At 56.0% G+C, this 21,681-nt stretch overlaps 1 protein-coding gene and 1 long non-coding RNA gene across 3 annotated transcripts in view; one reads left to right on the plus strand and one right to left on the minus strand.

Moving 5' to 3' along the window:
• Positions 1-13,058: 13,058 nt before the first annotated feature.
• Positions 13,059-20,695, minus strand: LOC123572472 (uncharacterized). Of its 2 annotated transcripts, none has more exons than XR_006697066.3 (2): positions 20,561-20,695; positions 13,059-14,956 (listed from the first exon to the last, which is right to left on the minus strand). It is a non-coding gene; the product is annotated as an uncharacterized lncRNA (long non-coding RNA). The 2 variants fall into 2 exon arrangements; XR_010585474.2 differs by lacking the exon at positions 20,561-20,695 and adding an exon at positions 18,593-18,805.
• The window catches only part of ELFN1 (extracellular leucine rich repeat and fibronectin type III domain containing 1), an 82,859-nt gene continuing 79,751 nt past the window's right edge, over positions 18,574-21,681 (plus strand). The window contains exon 1 of the mRNA XM_005549000.5: positions 18,574-19,008. The gene's annotated coding sequence lies outside the window, so the exon portion shown is untranslated. The remainder of the gene's footprint in view (positions 19,009-21,681) is intronic.

The following is a 21,681-nucleotide window of genomic DNA, read 5'->3' on the forward strand; positions in this document are numbered from 1 at the left end:
GCCTGCTTGACAGCCTGTCATAGAGCCAAGCCCTGCCGGAGTCCCGACCCAGCCTGTCCCGGGGTGGAGGGCGGCCTGCAAAGCGGAGCCAGCAGAGTCCTGAGCAGCCCCTGCAAGGGGAGCTCCCGTTGAGGGACCAAGCGAACCCTCGGCCCAGCTCCGCAGCAGGCTGTGTCCCCAGAGCCCCCAGTGTGGAGTCAGGAAGGCCCCGTCTGTGTGAGTCCGCTCCGGCCGCCGTAACAAACCCCACAGACCGGGCAGCTTACACTACAGGAATTTATCGTCTCACATTTTGGAGGCTGGAAGCCCGAGACCAAGGTGTGGGCAGGGCTGGCTTCTCCCGAATCCTCAGCCCGTGGCTTGCAGATGGCAACATCTCCGTGTGTCCTCATGGGGCCGTCCCTCTGTGCGTGTCTGTGTCCTGATCTCCTGTTCTTACAAGGACACCCGTCCGATTGGATTAGGACCCACCCGTATGACCTCATCTGGTCTTAGTCACCTCTTCAAAGGCCCTGTCTCCAAACACAGCCCCATTCTGAGGTCCTGGGGGTCCGGGCTTCAGCATTTGAGCTTCGGGGGCACCATGCAGCCCGTAACACCCCCCTCTTCCTGGGAAGTCCTCTTCCTGGTACCCCCTGACCCTTCCTGAGTGACTCAGGGCAGGCCCCTTCCCCTCCCAGCCTCCATGACCTTCAAGGATGGTGTGAAGACGGGCCAAGATCATCGGGGTCATTTCTGTGCCAGCTTGAAGTGCTGCACCTATGGGAGCCTGCAGGTGTCGGGAAGGGTAGAGAGGGGGCCGGACCCCGCAGAATGTCTGCGGCATGGATGCTGGAGCCCGACGCCTGGGCCTGGACCATCCACATACGGGCCATGTGACCATCAGCAAGTTACATAACCTCCCGGGATCTCACGTCCTCGTTTGGCAAACAGAGTCATGATCCTTCCCTTCGGGCCAGTGCACGGAAAGAATGAATGAACACGGGTAAGGTGTGCCTGGTGAGCGCTGTCCGGGCTGAAGGAGGAGTTTGAGAAGGCGGCTTTACAAAGGAAGGTGGCCAGGCACGGTGGCTCATGCCTGTAATCCCAGCACTCTGGGAGGCTGAGGCGGGTGGACCACTTGAGGTCAGGAGTTCAAGACCATCCTGGCCAAAATGACGAAACCCCATCTCTACTAAAAATACAAAAATTAGACAGGCATGGTGGTGCACGCCTGTAATCCCAGCTATTCGGGAGGCTGAGGCACAAAAAGCAGAGGTTGTAGTGAGCCGAGATCGCACCACTGCACTCCAGGCTGGGCGACAGAGTGAGACCCCGTCTCACAAAAAAAGAAAAAGAAAAAAAAAGGGAGGTTATTTGGGGTGGAGTGGGCCTCAAACTGTGGGGAAACATTGCTGCTTAGTTCCATGGGCAGCTTTGGGGATTTGCTCCACAGGGACTCCCGAGAGATCAGTGTCCGCAGGGTGACGCCGGTGGTCGGGTGACCAGGAGAGGTAGAGGGGAGAGGGGGCCTTTGTTGAGACCCTGTGGAGGTGATGAGGTTGGAGGAGGGGCCATGTGGAGGAGACTGGCTAAGAGCAAGGAGGGGACAGCCTCAGGGACCACGCTGTCTGGTGCAGTGAGGGGGTGCTCATCCCTCCCCAGCACAGAGCCTGGTGAGTAAATTCAGGTGCACAAGGCCAGCAGCTGCCACAGCTGGGCAGTAGTGAGCTCCCTGGCAATGGAGGAAATCAAGCACATCCTGATGCTCACTGGGTAGGGAGACTTGACTGGGAGAAGCAGGAAGATCCGCATCATGGAGGGGTGGCTTTTATTTTTATCAGAAGCAGTGGGGGGAGTTCCGAGTCCTGGGAAGAAACACTGGAGGAGGTGATTGGAGGAGATGGCTTTTCGGGTCCAGGGCTGGATCCCCGATAGTTGCCCGGTTTTCTGCATGAATTCGTGCTTTCACGGAGGCCCAGGGGCCGGGCAGCACGGTAAGTCAGGCTGTGGGCTCAGGGTCCACACACCAGCAGCCCTGGAGGAAGTGATTTCTCTGGAGTCAGCTTCCAGCAGGCTCTGAGGTTTGCAGCCGTTGACCTGGCCTCAGAGCTGAAGCTCTGCCCTGCAGAGGCCCCAAATGCCCACCCAGGGGCGGCTTTCAGGGCCGGCGTGCCCCAGCCAGGCAGATGAGGGTGATTGTGAATGGAGGCCGCTGTCATTTACGGATGAGGCCAGAACCAGGGAGCTCCTGCCAAGGAGACGGACGTGGAGGTGCTGGGTCCCCTCCCAGAGGAAGCCCAATCAATCCCCGCAGCCGCAGAGCCCCGTCGAGCTCCTACTTAGGCCTGGTTTTCTGTCACGATGGGGGCTTGGAGCGAGCGGCCTTCCCATGGGAGACGCAGGGAAGGCCCGCTGTGGGAGAAGAGGAACTGAAGTAGGGGCCACGGCTGGGCCAGTCCATTTGGCAAGGATGCGGCTTACAGGGGGTGCTGGGACTTTTGGCCTTTTGCCAAAGCACCCTGCTCCCTGGAGCCACCTGCCCACCCCTCCCCCAGGCTGGTTTGGCCCCAGCCAGGTAGGTTCAAAGTCCTGTGCTGCTGGAGTAGAGTCCAATAAGCCCCTCCCGGCAAGACACTGCCCACTAGGGCACCTCACGACGACGGCCCAGGCAGTGGGCCCATGGACGGGCGCCTGAACAGGCCCAGGACCCCTAAGCTGAAGCTGACGGATGGAAGCGTGGGAGAAGCCAGCCAAGGCTTGGGAGGGCACCCAAGGCGGAGGCACCAGTATGAGCCAAGGCCTGGAGGGAAGCGCTAGATACAGCCCTGGGTCCTCTAGGCCAAGGATGGGGACTTTTTCTGAGAACATGAGGGTTTCCATATTGGAATGTTGAAAGGCTGGCTCCAGTCACAGCCTGAGGGAGGCTTGATTGGAGCGGGCAGGGATGGAGGCCCAGACTTGCATGGTGGAGTGAGCAGAACCAGGCAGCATCAAGGGGTAAGGCCAACCTGTGTAGCCTCAGAGAACTGAGACAGGGACCCGGGACCTGAGGTCTGCTCTGAGTAGGAGGCCGTGGGCAACCACAGTCTTGCCCTTGGGTGGGGGAGGCTCTGCCTGAAAGAGAGGGTGGGGAGAGCGAGGGGAGCACCCCCATCAGGGGTGGGACTTTTCCCTGAAACTTGACTCTTGATGCTTTTGTAAGTGATTAAAAATCCCCCTAACCCATATCAAACAACACTTCCTCCAGGAAGCCACCCTGGGTTGCCTGGGACGGAGATCAGCTCCCTCTTGGTATTTGTGGCACCAGCTTGCTGTGGGGAATGTTAGTGTTCAGGCTGGGTGATCTAAGGCAAAGGACTGGACATCTCTGAGCCTCAACACCACCCTGACTTCATCAAAGGACTAATAAAGTCAAGCTCCAGGACTGCTGAAGGAACTGAGATGGGGATTCTCATGAGCTAAACTGTGTCCCCAAAAGACACATTGGTGTCCTATTCCTAGTATGTGACCTTATTTGGAGACAGGGTCTTTACAGAGGTGATTAAGTTAAAGTGTATTGGGTGGGCCCTGATCCGGTGTGCCTGGTGTCCTCATGAACAGGGAAAATTTCAGCCGGGCGTGGTGGCACATGCCTGTAGTTGCAGCTACTGAGGAGGCTGAGAGGCAGGCACTTGAGCCCAGGAGGTGGAGGCTGCAGTGAGCTGTGATCGCACCACTGCACTCCAGCCTGGATAACAGAGCGAGACCTTGTTCCCCCACCCTCAATGTTTTGTTTTGTTTTGTTCTGTTTTTTGTTTTGTTTTGAGACAGAGTCACTCTGTTGCCCAGGCTGGAGTGCAGTGTCACGATTTTGCCTCACTGCAACGTCTGCCTCCCGGGTTCAAGCGATTCTCCTGCCCCAGCCTCCCTGGTAGCTGGGATTACAGGCGCGTGCCACCACCCCAGGTTGGTCTCTAAATCCTGGCCTCAGGTGATCTGCCCGCCTCGGCCTCCCAAAGTGCTGGGATTACAGGCGTGAGCCATTACGCCTGACCTCAATTATTTTTTATTTTTTTATTTTTATTTTTTTTTTGAGACAGAGTCTCGCTCTGTTGCCCAGGCTGGAGTGCAGTGGTGCAATCTCAGTTCACTGCAAGCTTCGCCTCCTGGGTTCACGCCATTCTCCTGCCTCAGCCTCCCAAGTAGCTGGGACTACAGGCGCCCGCCACCTCGCTCGGCTAGTTTTTTTGTATTTTTTAGTGGAGACGGGGTTTCACCGTGTTAGCCAGGATGGTCTCGATCTCCTGACCTCGTGATCCACCCGTCTCGGCCTCTCACAGTGCTGGGATTACAGGCTTGAACCACCGCGCCTGGCCAATTATTTTTTTAAAGGAGGAAATTTGTGCACAGACAGACATGCAAGAGGAAAGACATCCCTGTGACTGAGTGACGTGTCTACCAGCCATGGGGAGTGACGTGTCTACCAGCCATGGGGCACCAGGGCTTGCTCAGGGATGCTGGAGGAGGCAGGAAGGATCCTCCCCGAGAGCTATGAGAGGGAGCGCAGCCCTGCCAACCCCTTGGCTTTGGACTTCAGGCCTCCAGAGCTGTGAAAGAGCAGATGCCTGTTGTCTTAAGCCCCCCAGCGTATGGCACTTTGTTATGGTGGCCCCGGGACGCAGATACAGGGACAGATGTGGGCTCCCTGCAGAAATGCTATGAGCTCCTTGTGGTGTTACACCAGCGGGCCCTGTCACCTGCACCTGTCTGTGTGGCCTGAGGTGCAGACTCACGGCACCTTGTTAGCCCTTCTTGCCCCAGGTGCTCCATGTAGATGCTAATATGTGATGGAGGAAAGAAATAGGGTGATCATGCATGCACACATATACACGTGTGGACAAGCATGCAGGCATGCACACAGGCACACACACGTGCACATACATGCAGGCACATGCACACAAGGGCACATACATGTGTACATGCAGGCATTCATGCACACATATGCACGGGCACACACAGGTACATGCATGTGCGCAAGCATGCAGGCATGCACACACACAGAAGCACACACACATACATGCAGGCACACATACACAAGGGCATATGCATGTGTGCACACACACAGATATGCTCACATATACACATGCACAGGTGCACAAGACACATACGTGTGCACACATATGCAGACATGCTCACATATACACACATGCACAGGTGCACACAGGTACATACTGTGCACCCACACAGACATGCTCACATATACACACATGCACAGGTGCACAAGACACATATGTGTGCACATACATGCGGACATGCTCACATACTCATATACACACATGCACAGGTGCACACAAGTACATACTGTGCACACATGCAGACATGCACACATATACACACATGCACAGGTGCACAAGACACGTGTGCACACATATGCAGACATGCTCACATATACACACATGCACAGGTGCACAAGACACATATGTGTGCACACACATGCAGACATGCTCACATACTCATATACACACATGCACAGGTGCACACAGGTACATACCATGCACACAGACATGTTTACACACATGCATGCACACAGACACTCACACACTTGCAAGATGTGCTTGGACACAGGCCCAGATTAGCACCCTGCTAGAGATGGGGACCAGCTCCTACGCAGACCCCGCCCTGCCTGCCCATCCGCCTCCTGGAGCCAGCGGGCATCTGGGCCCCAGTGCTTGGCTGCAGTGAGTCAGGCCTTGGGGAGGAATGCGCCATGCTCAGCTCTGGGAGCAGGCCAGGGCACCGGTCCTGGGGCCAATGGCCCAGCGTGTACAGGCTGTTTGCTGAGGGTGTGCTTTGGGGAAGGGCATACCCGCGTTCCAAAGCGCCTACTGTGAACATCTACTGTGTACAAAAGTGACAGTGATGATCAGATCAGCCTGATCCCTCACAGAGGGAAGCTGGGGAGGAGGGAAGACAAGTCCTGAGGCCCCCCTTCATCATAACAGCAGGAGGGGTGTGCCGAGCTCAAGGCCACATTTGCAGGTGGCTGCTGACAGCACCTCCATCTCCACCCAGGGACCCCACGGGGTGGAGGCTGAGGCCTCTCTACCATTTCCTCACCAGTCCTAGACATCACAGGTCTCTCCTTCCAAGTGAAATATCCTGGCGGTTGAAACTTGTTTTAAGAAATAAGATCCCTCCGGGCACAGTCCACGTAGGAGCCTGCAAAATGTCACTCCTGTTATCTTCTCATTAAGCCCTATTTTAGTCTGAATAAAGCAGAATGAATCACAGGGGACCAGGTGAGCAGAGCCTGAGGCCTGGACCATTTGCCTTCATCACCGAGGAGGGCGTCTGCACCCCAGCCTTCAGCATGCGGGGGGAGCAAAGGGGGCACCCAGCCTCGCCCCGCCCAGTGTACCCCTGCAGCAGCCGGGGAGGGCAGGCCCTGGCTCCTGGGAACATGGCGCCCAGCTGCAATGCACATTGCTGCTGGTGAAGATGGACAATTCAGAGAAATGAAATAAGGCAGACAGAGAAAAGGCAGCATCCATGATTCTGCCAGGCTACATATGTGTGTGCGTGTCTGCATATATATACACACACGTGTATACGCACACACAGAGTCACACATCACCCATCAACAGGGATATGTTCTGAGAAATACATGGTTCTATGATTTTTGTCATCGTGCAAATATCCTAGAGTGACTCACATGAATGCAGATGGCACGCCTGGGATGCGCGGTATAGCCTGTGGCTCTGGGCTACAAACCGGCACAGTCTACCCCATGCCTGGGCCGTGTGGTACAGCCTGTGGCTCTGGGGCTACACACCCCCACAGCAGGTGACTGCACTGAACACTGTAGGCAGCTGCAACACAAGGGTAAGTGTCGGTGTTTCTAAACACATCTAAACTCAGAGAAGGTGCAGTAAAAATAGGGTATTATACTCTTCTGGGACCACCATTGCATATGTGGTCCACTGGTTACCAAAGTGTCAGTGTGTTGTGTGTATACATATATAATTTTTCTTTTTCTTTCCCTCCCTCCTTCCCTCCCTCCCTCCTTCCTTTCCTTTCTTTTTAAAAATTTATTTACAAATTTGGGATTCTTCTTACTAGAATCCCCAATTTGCAATTTATTTGATTTTAGGGTTTTTTTTTTTTTTTTTTTTTTTTTTTTTGAGACAGAGTCTCCCTCTGTCACCCAGGCTGGAGTACAGTGGTGCAATCTCAGCTCACTGCAACCTCCACCTCCCAGGTTCAAGCGATTCTCCTGCCTCAGCCTCCCGAGTAGCTGAGGTAACTAGCCCAGTAACCAGGCACTCACCACCACATCTGGTTAATTTTTGTATATTTAGTAGAGATGGGATTTCACCATTTTGGCCAGGCTGGTCTTGAACTTCTGACCTCAAGTGATCTGCCTGCCTCAGCCTCCCAAAGTGCTGGGATTACAAAGTACTGGGATTACAGGTGTGAGCCACTGCACCCAGCCCCAGTTTGCAATTTATAATCTGCTGTCTCCTCACCTAATGTTAGATCCCACAGCTTATCCCTGACAGAAGATGCCAATGAAGGTCAGCATTTCTGCAACCTCTGGCTTCCAGGAAGGCTGCCTCCCTCCCCAACTTCCTCTGATCATCGTGCGGCTGAGGAACAGATGGGGAACCAGGTCCACAGAGAGGTATGGCCACCTTCACGGGGTCACACAAGTGAGCAGCCACGGAGGCCAGAGCTGAGGCCACCAGGGAGCTCCTTGGGTGTCCAAAGGCTTAAAAAATTCTGGTTGCCTTCCTGGCTGAGAAATGATATGATGGGTGATGCAGATGAGGGTCCAGGGTGTCTGCCCCGGGGAGGATGACCAGCAGATGGTGCAGCCACGTGGAGGATACCTACGCCATGCATGAGGCTGAGAGACTGTACTGGGGGAAGAAGCCACTCGCCAGGAGGTCATATCCATGAGCCCAGGTGTGTGGAATTCTGGAACAGACTAGATCGACCCTGGACTAACCTGGACTAAAACTAACAAACTAGAACTAATTCTAGAGCTAACCTATAGTGGAAAACATCAGAATGGCAGTGGCCTCTGGGGGGCAGAGGTAGGAAGGCACTGGGCAGGGGTATGCAACCTTTTGGAGCATTGTCTTTTTTATTTTTCAGAGGAAGGGTCTTGCTCTGTTGCCCAGGCTGGAGTGCAGTGGCTCAATCATGGCTCACTGCAGTCTTGACCTCCTGGGCTCAAGCCATCCTCCCACCTCAGCCTCCTGAGTAGCTGGGACCACAGGCACGTGCCGCTATTGCTATACCTGGCTCATTTTTTAATTTTTGTAGAGATGGGGCCTCCCTGCATTGCCCAGGCTGTTCTTCAACTCCTGGGCTCCAGTGATCCTTCCACCTCAGCCTCCCAAAGTGTTGGAATTATAGGCATGAGCCACTGCGCCTGGCCTGATGTCTGTCTCTTGATAAGGGTTTGGGTGCAGAAGTGATCCATTAGAGCATTCAATGGTTCCTTCAGATTTATACTTTTCATGGTATGTGAATTTTGCTCAAAGGAATAAAAAATATGAAACGAATATTGAACTCTAGTTCATGACAAGCAGTTGGCCTGTTAAGGGGGAGAGCGTACTGGTGCCTGCAACTTGGAAAGAGATTGATTTCTGGGTGGGCAGAGGGACAGAAAAACAAGATGAAGCGGGTCTAGTGAAACGTCAGTTCTGGAATGCAGGTGACAGCATCTGGGTGTTCGCCGTGAAATCATCTCAACTTTTCCAGATGTTTGAAACATTTCAAAGTTCTATGTGAAAAGCAATGAAAAAGAATCTGGGCTTTGCAGACAAACTGCTGGGAGGTGGCCACGGCCCAGTATCTGTGTGGTCCTGGGTGGGTTTCTCAGCCTCACGGTGCCTCAGGGTCCTCACTGTTAAGTGTGAGTGGTAATAGCACCACTGCCCACAGTGCAAGTGAATTAACACAGGCAGGGCACTTAGACAGTGCCTGGCACACAGCAGGTGCTTAATAAATGTGCCCTTTGTTGACAGTATTCCTCAGCCCTGAAAGTATCAGCCACATGTGCTCCAGCTACTCAGAGATGCTGAGGGACAGCTGGGGTTTGCACTGGGTTCAGGTGCAGGGGACCCCAAGGAGCCCAAACAAGTTTGAAAAGGAAAGAACAAAGTGGGAAGACTCAGCTGGGTGTGGTGGCTCATGCCTGTAATCTCAGCATTTTGGGAAGCCAAGGCAGGAGGATCACTTAAGCCCAGGAGTTCAAGACGAACCTAGGTAACATAGCAAGACTCCATCTCTACAAAAAAGGAAAAAAAAAAATTAAATTAGCTGGGTGTGGTGGCACATGCCTGTAGTCCCAGCTACTCAGGAGACTGGGATGGGAGGATCACTTGAGCCTAGGAGTTCAATGCTGCAGTGAGCTATGTTTGCACCACTGCATTCTAGCCTGGGCGACAGAGCAAGACCCTGTTTCTAGGAAAAAAAAGCAGGAAGACAGACTGACACTTCCCAATGTGAAAACTTCCTACGGTAATGAGGACAGTGTGGTACTGTGGTAAGGACAGATATGTACTGCAATGGGCTAGAACTGAGAGTCCAGAAATAAACCCTTGTATTTTCACTCTGTTTATTTCCAATAAGGGAGCCAAGACAATTTGATGGGGCTGGGGGAAGAGGAGTCCTTTGACACATGGTGCTGGGCCAAGTAGCAGCCACATGCAAGGGAATGAAGATGGACCCTTACCTCACACCATATACAAACATCAACTCAAGATGCATCCAAGGCTGGGCATGGTGGCTCATGCCTGTAATCCCAGCACTCTGGGAGGCCGAGGCAGGTGGATCACCTGAGGTCGGGAGTTCGAGACCAGCCTGGACAACATGATGAAATCCTGTCTCTACTACACACACACACACACACACACACACACACACACACACACACACACACAAATAGCTGGGTGTGGTGGTGAATGCCTGTAGTCCCAGCTACTCAGGAGGCTGAGGCAGAAGAATTGTCTGAACCTGGGAGGTGGAGGTTGCAGTGAGTTGAGATCCTGCCACTGCACTCCAGCCTGGGGAACAAGAGCACAACTCTGTTTAAAAAAAAAAAAAAATGCATCTGAGACCTCAACAGAAGAGCTAAAACCATGAAACTCTTAGAAGAAAATACAGAACTAAATATTCGACGTAGGGAAAAGATTGTCAGATGCCACATCAAAAGCTCAAACAACAAAAGAAAAAATCGGACTTCATCAAAATTTAAAATTTGTGTGCTACAAATAACGGCAACATGAAAATGAAAAACAACCCACTGAAAGGGAGAAAAACATTTGCAAATTATACATCTAATTAGGGAGTGTGTCTAAAATATATTTTACAAGTCTTACAACTCAATAATAAAATTATAACCCAATTTAAATATGAACAAAAGATTCAAATGGACATTTCTCCAAAAGATATGTAAAAGTTCAATCACACAGGAAAAGATGCTCAACATCATTAGTCACCAGGGAAATGCAGATCAAAACCACTAGGAGATAACAACTTCACACTATCTAGGATGGCCATAATAAAAAAGACAGATAATAATAAGTGTTGAGGCCAGGCACTTTAGGAGTCTGAGGCAGGTGGATTGCTTGAGCCCAGGAGTCCGAGACCAGCCTGGGCAATATGGTAAAACACCATCTCTACTAAAAATACACAAATTTGCCAGGCGTGGTGGTTCATGGCTGTAGTCCCAGCTACTGTGGAGGCCAAGGTGGGAGGATTGCTTGAGCCTAGGAGGCGGAGATTGCAGTGAGCCAAGATTGCACCACTGCACTTCAGCCTGACAGTGACAGAGTGAGGCCCTGTCTCAAATGATAATAATAATAGTAAGTGTTGGCCAGGCACCGTGGCTCATGCCTGTAATCCCAGCACTTTGGGAGGCCGAGGTGGGTGGATCACCTGAGGTCAGGAGTTCAAGACCAGCCTGACCAACATGGAGAAATCGCATCTCTACTAAAAATACAAAATTAGCTGGGGGTGGTGGCTCATGCCTATAATCCCAGCTACTCTGGAGGCTGAGGCAGGAGAATCGAACCCAGGAGGCAGAGGTTGTGGTGAGCCGAGATCGTGCCGCTGCACTCCAGCCTGGGCAACAAGAGTGAAACTCCATCTCAGATCTCAGGAAATAGTAATAATAATAATAATAATAATAAAGTGTTGACGAGGATGCAGAGAAATAGGAACCCTTCTACATTGCTGCTGGGAACATAACGTGTGGTATCCATTTTGACAGTTTGTGAACTCTTCAAAATGTGAAAGATAGGCTTACCATATGACCCAACAATTCCATTCCTAGGTATTTACCCAAAAGAAATGGAAACATATGTGCACATGAGAACTAGTACCTGACTGTACCTAGCTGTGTGATTCACATTTCCAACGTGAAAACAGCCCAAATACCCATCAGCTGATGAACAGGTCATAAAATGTGCTCCAGCTATTCAATGGAGTGCTATTTGGCAATAAAAAGGAAGAAAATACTGAAATGCTACAACATGGATGAACCTCAAAAACAATGCTAAGTGAAACTAGCCAGTCACGGAAGACCACATATTGTCTGATTCCATTTATAAGAAATATCTACAACAGGCCCGACATGGTGGCTCATGCCTATAATCCCAGCACTTTGGGAGGCTGAGGCGGACAGATCACTTGAGCTCAGGAGTTTGAGACCAGCCTGGCCAACATGGTGAAACCCCGTCTCTGCTAAAAATACAAAAACTAGCCGGGCATGGTGGTGCATGCCTGTGATCCCAGCTACTCAGGAGGCTGACGTGGAAGAATTGCTGGAACCCGGGAGGCAGAGGTTGCAGTAAGCTGAGATCACGCCACAGCACTCCAGCCTGAGTGACAAGAGGGAGACTCCATCTCAAAAAAAAAAAAAAAAAAAAAAAGAAAAGAAAAGAAAAAAAATCTAGAATAGTCAAATCCATAGAGACAGAGCAGATAAGTGGTTGCTTACTGTTGTTGGGGGATGGTGGGGAATGATAAATGGTTGGTAGTGGATATAGGGTTTCCTTTTGGGGTGATGAAATTTCCTAAAATTAGATGGTGGTGATGGTTGCACAACCCTGCGAACATACTAAAAACCATCAAATTGGCCGGGCGCGGTGGCTCAAGCCTGTAATCCCAGCACTTTGGGAGGCCGAGACGGGCGGATCACGAGGTTGGGAGATCGAGACCATCCTGGCTAACACGGTGAAACCCCGTCTCTACTAAAAAGTACAAAAAACTAGCCGGACGAGGTGGCGGGCGCCTGTAGTCCCAGCTACTCGGGAGGCTGAGGCAGGAGAATGGCGTGAACCCGGGAGGCGGAGCTTGCAGTGAGCTGAGATCCCGCCACTGCACTCCAGCCTGGGCGACAGAGTGAGACTCCATCTCAAAAAAAAAAAAAAAAAAACCATCAAATTGTACACTTGAAATGGGTGAATTGTACGCTATGTGCATTATCAAGTAAGCCTTTTTTTTTTTTTTTTTTTTTTTGAAATGGAGTCTTGCTCTGTCACCCAGGCTGGAGTGCAGTGGCCGGATCTCAGCGCACTGCAAGCTCCGCCTCCCGGGTTAATGCCATTCTCCTGCCTCAGCCTCCCGAGTAGCTGGGACTAGAGGCGCCCGCCACCACGCCCGGCTAGTTTTTTATATTTTTTAGTAGAGACGGGGTTTCACTGTGTTAGCCAGGATGGTCTCGATCTCCCGACCTCGTGATCAGCCCGTCTCGGCCTCCCAAAGTGCTGGAATTACAGGCTTGAGCCACCACGCCTGGCCACTCCTGTAAATCTTTAACAAAACCTAGTTAGCTCTTTACACAGCTCCCTTTAATCCCAGAGTTAGTTTTAAAAGTCACACGATTGCTGTTTTTGCATTTTTGCCTCTGCTCTAAAACCATCCCAGCCTACATGCAGGAGAAGAAAAAGGATCCCCTTAGGCAAGTCACTCCCTAAAATTCAGTTTTGTCACCTGTAAAAGGGGAAAGGAAGGATTGCCTCCCTGGATTACAGTGGGGACCAGATGAGACGTTAGAAAACAATTTTCCATTTTCATTTTCACATTGAAATTTATTACAAAGGAACATGTCTGCATATCGCACAGAATTCAAATGGCATTACAGGGGCACACAGGGAGAAGTCTCATTTTCTGGGGTGATGGGAATGTTCAGTATTTTGAGCTGGGTAGTGATGGCAACCAGTGTCCACATTTGTCCGATTTCAGAACTGTAGTTCCCAGCAGTATAAAACTGAAGAACAGACCAGGCGCGGTGGCTCAAGCATGTAATCCCAGCACTTTGGGAGGCCGAGGTGGGTGGATCACAAGGTCAGGAGATCGAGACCATCCTGGCTAACACAGTGAAACCCCGTCTCTACTAAAAATACAAAAAATTAGCCGGGCGTGGTGGCGGGCGCCTGTAGTCCCAGCTACTCGGAGGCTGAGGCAGGAGAATGGCGTGAACCCGGGAGGCGGAGCTTGCAGTGAGCCAAGATCGCGCCACTGCACTCCAGCCTGGGCGACACAGCGAGACTCCGTCTCAAAAAAAGAAAACAAAACAAAAACTGAAGAACTATGAATTTCACTGTCTGTAAATAAATAATACATTAAAACTATTTTTTTATATTGAGTCCCCAGCCGGGCGCAGTGGCTCACACCTGTAATCCCAGCACTTTGGGAGGACAAGGTGGGTGGATTACCTGAGATCAGGAGTTCGAGACCAGCCTGGCAAACATGGTGAAACCCTGTCTCTACTAAAAATACAAAAATTAGCCGGGCGTGGGGGTGCATGCCTGTAATCCCAGCTACTCGGGAGGCTGCGGTAGGAGAATCACTTGAACCTGGGAGGTGGAGGTTGCAGTGAGCTGAGATCGCACCACTGCCCTCCAGCCTGGGGGACAAGAGCGAGACTTCGTCTCAAAAAAAAAAAAAAAAAAAAAAAAGAAATGAATCCCCTTCCACCCTCTCCCCTAGCCTTGCAGCCCCCAGGTTCCTACAGGAGGCACCCACTATTTCTAGTTTCTTGGGTCTCCTTCCAGAAATCAGTGTGTGCAGGCAAATAAAATGTCATTTCGTTACCTCCTTTTTGTACACAGTCTAAAAAAAAAAAAGTGCCATATACACTGTCCAGCCCCTTTTGCTTTTTCATCCTAAAGAACATCCACAGATGAACTCCAATCAGTCCACCTTTATCCGGCTGGATGTGCCATGATGATTTAAGCACTCCACTGTCAGCGGGCACTTAGGCTCCTTCCAATCTGCTGCTATTACAAAGAGTGCTTCGGCGAATAACCTTGTACAAAGCAATATATCATTTTTCACATTTGCGAGGAGTATCTGGAGGACAGATTCCTAGAAGCAAATGCTGGGCCAAAGGGTGTGTATATTTGGAATTTTGACATTGTTTCAGAGGTTCCAAGGGTGTCTTCTTCCCCACACTATTGCAACAGGGTGTGTCCTTAGACTGTTTAATCTGTGCCTATCTGATGAGTGAAAAATCACATCAGTAAAGTTTCAAACTAAGCGTGAGCGTAGGCACTTTTTCATTTGTTTAAACATCCTTTTGATTTCCTTTTCTGTTCATTACCTCTGCCTTTTTTTTTTTTTTTTTTTTTTTTTTGCCTCTTGGCTATTTTTTTTCTTATTGATTTGTAAGAGCTCTTTATATAGAGGGAACTGGCTCTTTGCCTGAGATAGAAATTGGACATAGCATTTAATCTATGGCTTCGGGGTTTTACGGGCGTTTGTTGTTCTTACTGTGAAGTTCTGGGAACAGGAAGAGATTGTCACCGTTCTTCTCTGGTTACCATTTTCTTAGGATGCGGGGGGCGGAATTCTCTCCCCGCTCCTTCGCATTTATCCCAGGTGCTCTGTCCCTCCCCTGCTTCCACAAACACACTCCGGCAACCGGGTCATTTGCTTCCAACCAGGCCATCCTCAGCAGAGAGGGCACAGGAACCACCTGCAGGGGTGCAAAGGTATCAAAGCCATCAGGTGAGTCCTCATTTATCCTGGAAGTGGGTGCGGGAATGTGGGGCTGGAGTGGGGCACTGAGGCCTGGAGGTGAGTCCGTCTGTCCTGCTCTCTCCAGCTCACACTCTGCTGGATGAAACTGACACATCAAGTCATTGACTGTACAATACAGTGAGAACTTGCCCAGGGAATCCCAGGGTGTCCAGGGACACAGGATTGTCAGTGGCAGGGTGCGGGGGAGGGGGTGTGTGCGCTTCCAACCACCTAAGAAAAGTGAAGCCCTGAGGCCCCACAGCCCCAGGCCCCTCCGGCTCTTACTGACCAGCCTCTCCCCTATAGAGTAGCTGGTGGGTCATGAGATGGTGGTTGATTTGGTTCCATAAAAATGAGAATCTTACTGGCAGTTTAGCTCTTTTTTTGTTTGTTTTTGAGACAGACTCTTGCTCTGTTGCCCTGGCTGGAGTGCAGTGGTACAACCATAGCTCACTGCTACTTCCTCCTCCTGGGCTCAAGTGATCCTCCTACCTCAGCCTCCTGAATAGCTGGAACCATGGCGCACGCCACCGCACCCAGCTCATTTTTTATGTTTTGTAGAGACAGAGTCTCACTATGTTGCCCAGGCAGGTCTTAAACTGGGCTGTTTTATTCTGAACGAGGACCTTGTCGTGTACATCAGAAGGGCCTGCTGAGCCCTGGATCTGGCGACGGTGCCCAGGTGGCTGGGGGTGCACCCACCATCCCCAGCTCTGCCCTAGGTCTTGGCCCAGCCGACTCATCTCTGGAAAGACAGGCTGTCTGATGGACTGGCTGTCACTGCTGCATTGGGGCCGCTGCTGGGCAGTGGCAGCACCTCAGAAAGGAGGCCTGAGCAAGTACGTGTGTGTGGAGTGACTGCGTGAATGCGTGTGCATGCAGATGGGAACATGCTTAGTACAATGGCCTTCGAGTCTGACCATCTGGATTCAAACCCTGGCCATTTCCAGTTTATGGTGACCCTGACCAAGGTACTTGATCTCTGGACCTCTCGATTTTACCCTCTGGGAACTGGAGATCTTCATAGCTAGTTCACTTCTAGGGTTGCTGTCAGGACTAAATGACGATATCAGCCCCCAGCCACTAGGATGCTCCATCACGGGAGGGATGGTCATTGTGCCACACCAGTGTGCATGCGTGTGTGAGGGTTACTTGGGGTGGGGTGGGGTGTGTGCAATTCGGGGATGTGTGAAGCAGGATGCCTTTGCAACTCTCTGCACAACCACAGTGAGAGATATGGGGTGGGGAGGGATCCAGGTCTTCCTGTCCCAGTGAGGCTGTGGCATCTTCACATGGGGGACAGGCTTGTAGGGGGAGCTGGGGTGGGTAACCACACGCGTCTTCCCTGCCTGTGCGTCTTCCCTGGATGTGCTGTAATGTGTCTACACCACATAAGCTGCCTCTGGGTACCTGTGTCTGGTGGGGGAGGGGGATCAGGAGGAGATGAATGTCAGAGAGAAAGAGAGGAAGACAGAGAAAGAAAAGGAGAGAGGAGAGGAGGAAAGGGAGAGAGGGGAGAAGAAGAGGAAGAGGGAAAGAGATGGAAAAGGAGTGGTGGGGGGGGAGGGGAGAGGGGGAGAGAGAGAGAGAGAGAGAGAGAACAAACATATCCTCTGACAGAGGCAAATAGAGGCCGGGAGAGAGGGCTCCAGAAGAGGCCAGAGACAGATAGCCTCCAACCCACCTCTTCTCTTTGGGTCTGTCCTGGGGTCACCCATTCCCAGCCTGAGGTGTGTCAGGGTTTTGGGGCACAGCAGCCGGAGGCCAGCCAGGCCCCGCGGGGGGCCCTGCCCTCTCACGGGTCAGGAGGGCATATTTCAGCATTGGAAGGAGCTGCAGAGGGAGTCAGTCAGGGCTGAAATACCTCAGCGCCCTGGAAAGCCCGCAGGACAGCTCCCCTCTTCCAGCTTCCTCCAGGGAGCCAGGTCCGGGACTCTCCAGGCCCGCAAGCAGGGGAGGGGGGAAGTGAGAGAAAGGGGCTGTGTGCCCACCTAGGCCACTGCGCGCTTCAGAGCCGGGCCCCTCCCTGAAGGACCAGGCAAGAGACCCCCCAGGCTGGGCTCTGCCCGCTCTGGCTCCCTGTTCCCTGGAGGTCTGGGTGCCCCCGCGCAGGGACTAAGGGCTGGACAGCCGCAGGCAGGGGCTCCGTCCTCGGCCTCCACCCTTCGTGTCCAGCAATCTCGGGAGCAGGCGGTGGCACTTCCTCCATGCCCTGGCCTGAATCACGGTCTCAGTGCCCCCAACCCCGTCCTGCAGGAACAAGAGTGGTGGAGGCTCGGGATCAGATGCCAGGAGCTCAGAGGGCGGGCGGCCGCCCCGCGGGCTGGACATAGTTTCTCGGCTGTGGAGAAGCCGCTGGACCCGCATCCGGACGGGAGCCCCGCGCGCCCATTCCCGGCTCGGCCATCCTCGGGGCGCGATCTCTGCGGCCTACCACCCCTGTCCTGGGACTTCCTCCGGGAAGGACACCCGGGGAGCCGCCCCCTCTCCTCTAGCAGTCCCCTCCCCTCCCCCTCCCTGCCTTCTTGATGGTGTGGGGCTCCCTGGCCCAGGCGCGGCGCTGGCAGCGGCGTCCAGAGGGTCGTGCCTAGCGCACGCTGGGGGTCCCAGGCTCGGCAACTCCGAACACCGCGGGTTCGTGAAGCGGCGCGCGGGGGCTTAGCCCGGCGAGGGCGCTCTTGAGCCTGGTTTGGAATTTTTAGCCCACGCGAAAGCCGCAGGCTGGGGAAGGGGCGGTTGGGAGTGGGAGACGCCCTGGGAAGCCGTGAGACCGCTCGGCGAGGGCTCGGGACCACCAGGGAGCGGCGGGGGACCCCTCGGCTTAGAGCCCGAGGGAGCGATTTCGGATCCGCCGGGATTCGGGAGGCGCATGAAGGGGAGAGGGAAATCCGCTAAACCGAACCTTCCGGGAATCGGAAGGCGCCGGGCCGCTCCCACGCCTCCCCCTCCTCCCGGCCGAAAGGCGGGGGGCGACGCACTACGGGGAGCGAAAGGAGGGAGGGGTCGGCGACCTTAGGGGAGGGCGAGTCCCTGGGGACGTGGGGCCGCCGGGGGCCGACCACCCTCTCGCTCCACCTCCCCGCCCCCAAGTGCCCCGCTCTCCCCCTGCCCAGCAAACGCGCGTTCTGCGGGCTGTGCTTTGGCCCTCGCGGACGCGCGCGCCCACACAGGGTCTGACTTGGGGTCAACTTCCACTCGGTTGCCGGGCGCGTGTGAGCACAGCCGTGTCCTCACCCAGGTGCCCACCTCCCAGCGCCACCCAGGGTCCCGACCCCCAGACCTTCGGATGCTTCTCTTCCAAACCGAAGCCTGGGAGCCGCTGGGTGGCCTGGGGCGGAGGCAAGGGGCGCGCGGGGCGGGCCAGGAGGAGGGGGAGAGGCCGCCTCTCGGCTTCCCACGCCGCCCCCGGGGCTGGCTCCAACTTGCCCTCCGGAACCCCCCTCCGGCCACCCCCTAGCCCACCGACGTGCGGGCAGCGACCCCGCCCCCTGCCCCTACGGCTCCCGCCGCGGCCCCCGCCCCCTCCCCAGCCCTCCCCGCGCGCTCTCCCACATGAAACCTTCCATCACGCTCAGAAAGAATGTGCTACAACCTCGGCGCTGCCGCGGCCGCCGCCACTGCGCCCGCGCCCGAGCCGGAGCCGGAGCCGGAGCCCGAGCCGCCGCTCCCCCGCCTGCCCGGCCAGCCCCGGGCTCCGAGCGCGCTGTCCCCGCAGCCGCCGCCGCCCCGCGCTCGCCCGGCGCTTGACGCAGTGAGCGCCGCAGCCTGGCTCCCGCCGGCTCCGCTGGGCTCCGGGTCGCAGGCCGAGTCCAGCCGGGCGGGCTCCGGGAGGGGCCGGCAGGGCGGGAGGGGGAGGAGGGCTGTCTGGAGCCAGCGAGCCCGGAGGAGGAAGAGGAGGAGGAAGGAGGGGAAGCCGCCGCCGCTGCCGCCGCGCTCGGGGAACCTGGGTGCGCGCGCTCTGCTCGCCCGCGACCGTGCCTCCAGCCCGGGGCCCGCACCCCGGCCCAGGTAAGAAGGGGCCTGCGGTGCATGGGGCTGTCCGGGGCCGGGGGACCCCTCTGCCGCCGCTGCGGGACCGGAGGGTCTCCGCCCCTGGGGGAGGCAGGGAAGAAGATACTCTCTCGGGGGGGCGGCGGGGGTCAGCACAGGGTCCCCAGCGGCTCTTGCAGCCCGGGCCACCCCATCCCGGGTGCCCTGACCTCAGCGTCCGCGCCAGGGCCGAGTCCCCCCGCCCGCGGGGCTCTGGATGCGGCGCTCGGGGCCCGCGGTTCCGGGGTGTCCCCATCCACCCACCCAGGTTCGGAGGCGGGCGCACCCGAAGTTCGCGGCCGCCGAGCCTGGGCCGGACAAACTTCCCTCCCCGACGCCGCGGCTGGAAGGGCCAGGACTCTGGACCCCTAGTGCTAGGGAGGCGCCGCGGGGACCCCGAAACTTTACCGAGCTCGCTGAGAGCAAAAAGCCGACTGGGCAGAAAGAGGGGGAGGGGGTTGGACGCGCCTTTGAGTGCGCTGGGGTAGCCGCGGCGCCCCAAGTTGAACCCCAGACGAACCCCTCTTCATCTAAAACCAGGTCTTGGAGGCGGAGGTGGGGAGGGAGTAGGTTGTGGGTGCCTTGCCTTCGCAAAGCCTGCGTGGGGGGCGCAGCGCCCCGCGCCGCTTGAGCCTCCGGAGGGGGTGTTACGGGACCCCCGCCCCCACCCCAGCCGGTGGCCGGGCTAGCCTGCCCGCCGCTGCGGAGCTCCCGGGAAGGACCCGCTCGCGGTTATTAATAGGCGTCGGTGACCTGAGCCTCTCCCGGTCCGGGAAGCCGACGCGGTGGGGCTGGGCTGGGCTGCCGAGTGGGGCGGGACCCCGGGGCCCAGAGCGGACCCCCAGCTCTCCTGGCCCCGCTGCCGCCGCTCTTCCCTCCCTGCCGCCTGCTCTCCTCCCATTATCCCCTCTTCGATCTCGGGGTGTCGCCCCCCCGGAACTTTTTCTCTTCCCAAACTGCACGGTGACCACCCGGTCAGGGTTCTGGTCCGTACCCGCGCAATCTCAGCACCGTTCCCGACCGAGTCCTCCGCCGGGGGCAGAGCGCGAGTCCCCGGGGCCAGGCTGCCCAGGGAGGAGCGGGGACTTCCTGCAATCCGCGCCCTTCCTCCCAACCCACGGCGAGCGCAACACATTCGCCCGCGCCTGCGGGCGAGAGGAGGTCGCTGGGGGCAGCCTCGGGGGCTGTGGAGGGTGGGGGGCACCCGCGAAGCTCCTGGAGCGTTTAGGGATGCAGCTCGGGCGGCGTGTGCAGGGAGGAAGCAGCGTCCCGGCGTCCCCCCTTCAGCGTCGCCTTCGCGCGCCCCGAGGGCCCAAGAGGGTTCGGTCTCCCCCACCCCACCCCGACACTCAGGTCAGAGCCTGAGTGGATTTGAGGATCTGGGGGACAGGGAATACGGAGTCCTTCTTCTGCCTGGGTGTCTGCAGAGCCCAGTCCGCAGGCAGCGTGGGGATCTTTGTCCCCAGGGCCAGCGCCGGCCCCGCCCCCCTCCCCGTTAACTCCGGGACTCCGCCGCCCTCCAGCTTCCAACCTCTCAGCTTCACCGCCGCGTCCTGTCCTCTCCTCGGTTCTGGGTCTGGGGGAGGGGCGGGGGGCGTGGAGCGCGGAGTTGGGCCCCGGACAGATGTCCTCGCGGCGGCGGCGCCCGCGTCCCGGTAACAGAATTAATGACTTACACGCAGGCCGCCAATCGGCGCGGCCACGGGGGAGGGGCGGCCCGGCCGGGACTCCGGGGACTCGGTCGCAGCCGGACGGCGCAGCCTCCGCTCGGGGTTGCGGGGCGGCCACGAGGACTCGACCCCCGCCGTGCAGCCCCGCCTCCAGTCCTCTGCCCTCCCCTCCCCCAGCTCTAGGTTTCGCTCTCTGCTGGGGTCCTGGCTCCTCAGGTTGCGGGATCTCGCCTCACAGGGCCCCGCGCGTACCCCTACCCGCCCCTCCAGTTGACCTCTGAAGTTCTCCGTGGATCTCAGACCCCGAGTGGCCGCAGAACTGACCTCTGGGGTCAGGCAGTACCGGTCAAGGGCGCTCTGAAGAGGCCCCCGGCCTCAGTTTGCACCCCAAGGAAATGGGCTCATAATGCCTGCTCTTGGGAAGTAGCAGGACGTCCTGGTGCGACTCCTCCGGGCAGGCGCCCAGCACAGCGCAGGGCACACGGGGGACACCTGCGAAGGCCAAGGAGGCTCCTTCCAGAGCTTCGGCTGCACTTGACCAGCACAGGCCTGGGGGAACCTGCTGGAAATGGGGAACCAGTACCTCTCTTGGGATTTATGTTTGGCAGGGGGAATGGACAGGCTGGGGCCCCGAGGCCGGTGGTCATCTGCACAGGGCTGGCGAGGCCAGAAGCTGGAGGGTAGCATACCGGGACCTTCCAAGCCCCGCCAAGGAAGCTCTGGGGGCCGACCAGCTTCTCCCTAGTGGAGCTGCCGCTGGGGAGACCTCACAGACAGGCAGGGAGGAGAGGGTGCCCCTCTCACCGCCGGCCTCGTTCCACAGGCCCAGGCCTGGCACATCTCAGGCTTGCAGTATCTATCTGGTGGGTAAACAAGGACCTGCTCTTGGCCTGCGGCCTGGCTCTGACCGTGGTCCAGGTCGGGGCAGAAGGAGAAAGGCCAGAGCTTAGGTGTTCCAAACCACCAGTGCTCTTCCTGCTGG

This window comes from Macaca fascicularis, chromosome 3, assembly GCF_037993035.2.
Source record: "Macaca fascicularis isolate 582-1 chromosome 3, T2T-MFA8v1.1".
Classification (NCBI taxonomy): Eukaryota; Metazoa; Chordata; class Mammalia; order Primates; family Cercopithecidae; genus Macaca; species Macaca fascicularis.